The sequence below is a fragment of the Agelaius phoeniceus genome, chromosome 15 (genome assembly GCF_051311805.1).
Source record: "Agelaius phoeniceus isolate bAgePho1 chromosome 15, bAgePho1.hap1, whole genome shotgun sequence".
Classification (NCBI taxonomy): Eukaryota; Metazoa; Chordata; class Aves; order Passeriformes; family Icteridae; genus Agelaius; species Agelaius phoeniceus.
In genome coordinates this window covers 19,008,082-19,014,188 of record NC_135279.1, presented here as the reverse complement: position 1 = coordinate 19,014,188, position 6,107 = coordinate 19,008,082, and positions in this window count along the sequence as shown.

Here is a 6,107-nt window from a genome sequence, read left to right as displayed (position 1 = left end):
AGACTGGGAAAAGAACCCACTGGGAGCAGAACTGAGGCAGCAGAGATCATACTGGGATATACTGGGACCACACTGAGGGCTACTGGGAACATGCAGGGGACAATTGAGATTGGACTGGGAGGGACTGGGAATGGTTTGGATCATCCTGGGACTGACTGGAATCATACTGGGAGTGATCAGATCTGTAGTAGGGGTGAAGAAGAGAAACTGGAATAATGCAGGGAGCAACTGGGATCATACTGGGAGCAGCTGCCCCATGCTGGGGTCATACTGGGATCATACTGGGACTGATGGGGTGACACTTGGAGTGACTGGCATAGTACTGGGAGTGTCTGGGAGTAACTGGGATCAAACTGGAGGTGACTGGACTTATACTGGCAGCAACTGGGACCACAGCGGGGGCAAATGGCATCGGGTAAGGTGTGACCGGGCTCATCCTGGAAGTGCCTGGGGCCACACTGGGCTCTTCCTGAGAGGGACTGAGAGTGAAAGGAACCATACAGGGCATGACTGGGAGCCGCTGGGACCGTGTCGGGGGCAACTGGGATCCTACCGGGAGTGATTTGGACCATACTGGGAGCGAGCGGGACCCACCGGTGAGGCGGCGGCGGAGCTGGGAGGCGGCCGCAGCGCAGGTGGGAGCCGCGCTGGGTTGTGCGGGGGCTCGGGGCTCGCTGCGGGCCTCGGGGGCGGCAGGGGGCTCAGGCGGGTTCCTTGTGCCGTGTCCGGCCCGTGGTGCCGCTGCCGTGAGGGCGCTGCGGGAGCGGCTGCCCGCGGTCTCCTTGCGGCCGCTGCCTCGGCAGGAGCCGCTGCCGGAGCAGCGCTGGCTCGGCCCGGTTCCTGTGGCTGGCACAGGGGCGGCTGCCCCGTGCCCGCGGCTGTGCGGGGAAATTCACGTGGCCGGAGGTTTCCGTGCCCCGAGGAGACAGAGGAGTCCTGTACAAGTGACTTTATTGCTGAGCAGAGGGAGAGGCCGTGGCGCATTTGCCGTGCGCTCGCTGCCATTGTTGTAGTTCGCAGCCTCCTTTTTATCCTCATTTTCCCGGCTCATCTCCCTCTCCCTTTGCCCACTGGCTGAGGTACTTGGAAGGTTCAGACCTCCCGATCTGCCAACTGCACGTCCTCGTTAATGTGCACCCCCACTTTTGTAGAACAGCCGATATTCACGGCTCTGTTAAGTCTTTTTTGTTCTCGACGTTCAGGAATTTAGCGGGACTTTCTGTGAGCAGCAGTCCATGTTAATTAATAACATTTATTGAAGCTGGTGGTTTCGCCCCTTACTTCCTTATCTACAAGCCCCTGGCCCCTCGCTCAGCTGCTGAATGAGCTGCACTCTCAAGGTGCGGAGCATGGTAAAAAGGTGAGAGTTGCTGTAGCACATCAGAGCAGAAGCAGCATTCGTTTAACCCATGGTCTGCCAGGGAACCACAAAGCCATGTCCCATTCCCATCCTTTCCACGTTTGGACTGATACATGAGCTGCTTTTTTGTTTCCTTTGTTATCTGTTTCACCACTTTTGCTTTGTCATCTATTTGCCAAGACCAGTTTGAGTCATTTGATTTTCCACAAACTCCTCTTTTCTCTGCTAACAGATGATCTGATCCCATCCCATGGTGAAATGTTGTGTTCCTCATTTCAGTGGATTGCTCAGCAGGAAGGTCAGGAGCTGGAGCTGTCTGGTTGGTTATTCCGAGGCCAGCTTGTAATCTAATGGTGCCATTGAAATGAGAAATGGGTTCTGTGGCTCCTGATATGAATTGGTTTGGGTTCCCAGGGGCTGGTCCATGGTGTTGTAGGATTTGTTCTGCTGGCCGTTCATCTTTTCCCCATCTTTGGCCGCTCTCTCCAGCCAGGGCTGCATCAATTGACCATTTGTCTCTAATTAAATCATCAAATACTTGGATTCCCAACTGATTTCCCGGAACTTGTGGTAGCAAGAACATCTCAGTGCTCTAATCCACCCTATATAACACTGACAGTGACAGCACACGTTGGAGTGGGCAGAGGGATGATCCCCCCCCATTTATTTATAGTGAAGTTTTCCCAACATTCTCCACTTGCTGTTTCCCTGTGCAGCTTCACCCGTTTCTGTCGCAGGGTCAGATATCCTCACCCCGGGCTCTGCCTTGAGCTGTGCAAATTCCATCAGTGCAAGCAGGCAGAGCTCGGGGTGAGGGGCAGGGGGAACCAGCCCAATTCCTGCCCCAGGCAAGAGACCCAGGTACATTGGCCAGGCTTTGCCCCAGCAGGGTTCATTTGCATTCCTAAAGCTCCTCTCCTGGCTGACTAAAACCAAAGCTTCTCTTCCAGGGCTGCCATCTGGTGAGTCACATGTGGCCCCCCGGAATCTGCTTTTTTTAAAAAAAGTATTAACTATTTAAGAGTTAAAAGTATCACGGTTAAAGCTCTTCAATTTTGCAAAATGCAACATAAAGGCGAACATGGAAAAACCCAGACCAAAAATTGATTCTCACCCTTCTGTCCCAAACCTGCCTGACAATATAAAGTAGGATTATTATAAAAAATGTTTCTCATGTTGTAATCTTATCACTGAAACTGTAGGGAAAACAAAAACTCTCCAAGAATCTCTTTAGTGTGAGAGAGTCAAGGCATTGCTTGGTTCTGGCCAGGATGGGCAACAGAAATACTTTCATCCACACATAGCCCGGCTGTGCAGAAAACATCATTCCATGACATGTCAGTTTTACCCGATTTTTCCTAAACTTTACGTAGTCTGAACCAATCTAAATACACTGCTTTAATATTCATTGCTTCCAAGTCGTGTAAGTTTTTAGTATTTGGTTTCCTATTAGTCTCGGATTTCTTCCCCTCTGCTGTGAATTCCGCCCACACTCCTGGATTTCCTTCTCAGCCTTTTCCAGACCAGGTGTCTCCAGCTGTGCGGGGGCAGTGTCTGGGGTAGCTGTTGGTTGCTGTTTGCTGCGGGGCGTTGATGTTTTGTTGCTGGTCGTTATCTCTGTGGGTGTCTTTTGGGCTATTCCCAGTCTGTTCGGATGTTAAACTCGTCTCCATTGAGTGGTGCAGATGAGTTTAACATCCGAACAGACTGGGAACCCCTTAAATAAAACCTTTAAAATTTCTTTCCCAAAGGCAAACCTTTGAGTAGAGAAACCTTTCTGAGCAGAGAAATAAGATTTAAAAGAAGCAGGATGGGTACATTTTGCAGCAGTGCAGTCGCAGTCAGCCCAGAGTGTGGGTGTGAGTGAGCCCCAGGGTGGAATTGTGCCGCGGTGCTCCCCAGCAGCTGTGGCAGTGCAGGCCCAGCCAGCGCTGGAGCTGCAGCAGCGGCAGCGAGGCTTGGCCGCAGTGGCTGGAGGTGCCAGGGGAGGGTGGCCAGGATTCCCGAGGGTTTGAGCAGAGGATCTGTGGGCAGGCCCAGGGGCTTGGCCCGCTGTGGAGCCCTGGCTGCTGCTGCGTTGCCTTCAGGGCAGGCTCAGTGGGGCTCCCATGGTCCTGCTGCGGGCGGGAAGTGCAAATCTCCGGGGCTTCAGAGCCCCTGAGGCCAGGCTGAGGGGTCCCCCCGTGCTCAGCTGTGCTGGCGGCTGTTTCTGGCCTCAGGGACACTTGGCGTGGGCCCCTTGGCCACCAGTGGTGCTGCTTTGCACTCCTTAGGCAGGAGCCGAGGTCCTGGCTGGGTGTTGGCAACAGCAAAGTCCCAGGGCAGGCTCTGTGCCAGCCCAGCTTCCTGGGGGAGAGATTCCACAGGAGACAGGATCCTGGCTACAGCCTGCCTTAAATTTACATCCCTTATTTCCACCCTGCACTAGGTGGAGAATTGCCCAGGTAAGGAATTCCAGACATGAATTCCAAGGGAGATAATTGAATATCTGCCTTGGGTCTGGCTCTTTTCCTTGCCAAGGCCAATGGCAAAAGCTGTACCCATAGCATCTTGGTTTCCATCTCCGGCTTCCAAAGGTGTTTCTTTATTTCCCCATTCATTCTTTCTACCCAACCCGAGCTCTGGGCTTGCCAGGGGTTATGGAGGTCCCATTGTATTCCTAAAGCTGCCATAACCCCCTGAAGGGTCTTTCCTGTAAAATGAGTTCCCCATCTGAATCTATTGCTTCCACAATCCGTTATCTTTGAATTATTTCTTTTAGAAATAGGTTAAATAAGTGATCCAGTGATTGCTGAAGCAGTCAGAATTGCTTTTGCCCCCCTGTTAGGTGCCATGGTGTCAGCAGAAGATTTTGAAGCCTTCCTGCTCAGGGCATTTCAGTGCCAGGCTCTTACAAGCACCGAGAGCTCCGCGGGTTGAGCTGAGCATGGGGCGGTGACCTGCGCTTTGTCTGATTCCCCTTCCTTAATAACAGCCTGTCTTGTAGCTCTTTTCCCTTCTGCTGCCCTTGCAGAGCCATCCACAAACACATTGTCTCCCTCAGGCCAGGGAATGTCCCATCAATCTCTCCCAGCCTGGCTCGGGAGCTCTGTCCCTTGGGTGCAGTCCTGGGTTCCTTGCCAGCCCCTCTCCAGGCTGTTCAAACAGGAGGCTGGGTTAAACCCTTGCCCTGTCCTCAGTTCTGAATCCTCCTGTGCCACTGAACAAGTTTCATACTGTAATCACCGAGCCCTGCTCATCCATTTAGAGGCTCTTTTGGTTGTCAAAGCTTTAACTTGATGCCAGACTTGAACTCTAGGAGATCCTCCTGTTGTCATCAGTTTTCAGGCCTCTGCTCCCATGGAAGCTGTGGCTGCACAATTCTGCAGACAATGAGGCTGCTCTCTGGCCACTGGGTTAAACATTTTAGCACAAGAATTCCTTTGGCAAGACCCTGTTTAACGTCCACCTATAATTCAAATTCTTTTTCCCTGTCTGGAAGGCCCAGGCCACTCACCTCAGTTAATCTTAATTTTAACACTTGAAAATTCTGTGTTTCCTCCTTGTGTCCATCCATCCAGTTTGTTGACTGGCAGGATAGGAGTGTTGTAGGGAGACATCCTTGGCTCCAAAAGCACTGCCTTCTACAGGGACTCAATACCAGGCTGTGAGCCCTTCCTTCCCTCTCTTGGAACAGGGTAGTGCTTGTCCTGGTTGCTTTAATTTGTAGAGGCTCCATATCTAATTTTCTGTATTTCCCTGGGGCTGCCCACACTTCTGGGTTCACTTCAGCATAGGCCTTGTCAGACTTTTGACACAGAGGTACAACAGAACTAGCCTCTGTATCCCTTTTTACAGTATTAAAATCCAGCTCTCAAACTCCTTCCTAGTTAATTACAATCACAGGAGGAAGAAAAAGAAATTCATTTATTTCAAACCTATCCCCCACAGCTTCTAATAGTGGTTGAACAAATCATACCTGCTCATCTTTCCCACTCATTCCCTTAAAAATTAAAATATTCCTTTACTATTTTCCCCTTTAGGTCTAAGATTCAGAGCAGATTGAGAGGCCCCTGTGTCCATCAGAAAATGCCTCCTCTCAATGCAGACCCACCTGAATGTTCTCAAGGGCTCCAGTGTGGAGGGTCCCTGGTGTGATGGGAGCTGTGACAGCCCTGCCAATCCATGTCCATCACGGGCTGGACTTGCTGGTCCTGAGGGTGCTGCTGTCTGTGCTTGCAGTGTCCTTGTGCCCTGCAGCCGGAGCCCTGATTCCTTGCCAGGGGCTGTTTGGGTGGGCTGTGCCCTGCCGAGGAGGGCAATGCCTCTGCCGGGTGCTTGTGGCCGAGCCGTGCCCTGGGTGCTGGGGCCCCCTTGGGCCCTGGGGCTGATCCCTCAGGGGCTGTAGGAGCTCTGCCCTGGCCTTTGCCTTCAGCTTGGCCTTTTGCTGCTCCCTTCTTGCATTCACCTGCTGGGCCTTTGTGCCCAAGTGCTGCAGGGCCTTCTTCTGCCCCTCCTGCAGCCCCCCTCAGTGCCTGTGGGTGCTTGTCTTGCTTTACAAGACAGGCGTCTGCTTGGGAAGGCAGAAAAAGCCTCTCTTGGAATGGAGAATGCAAACCCCCTCCCTCTTAATTTTTAGGATAGTGAAATCAAGGGGCTCTCAGGCAAAGATATGGGATTAGGAATAACGGTTCTTTCCTAGTGTGTATAATATAATAATAGTAGTGTGTATCAACAGCTCCGGCAGTGACAACAAACAGAGCCCGGA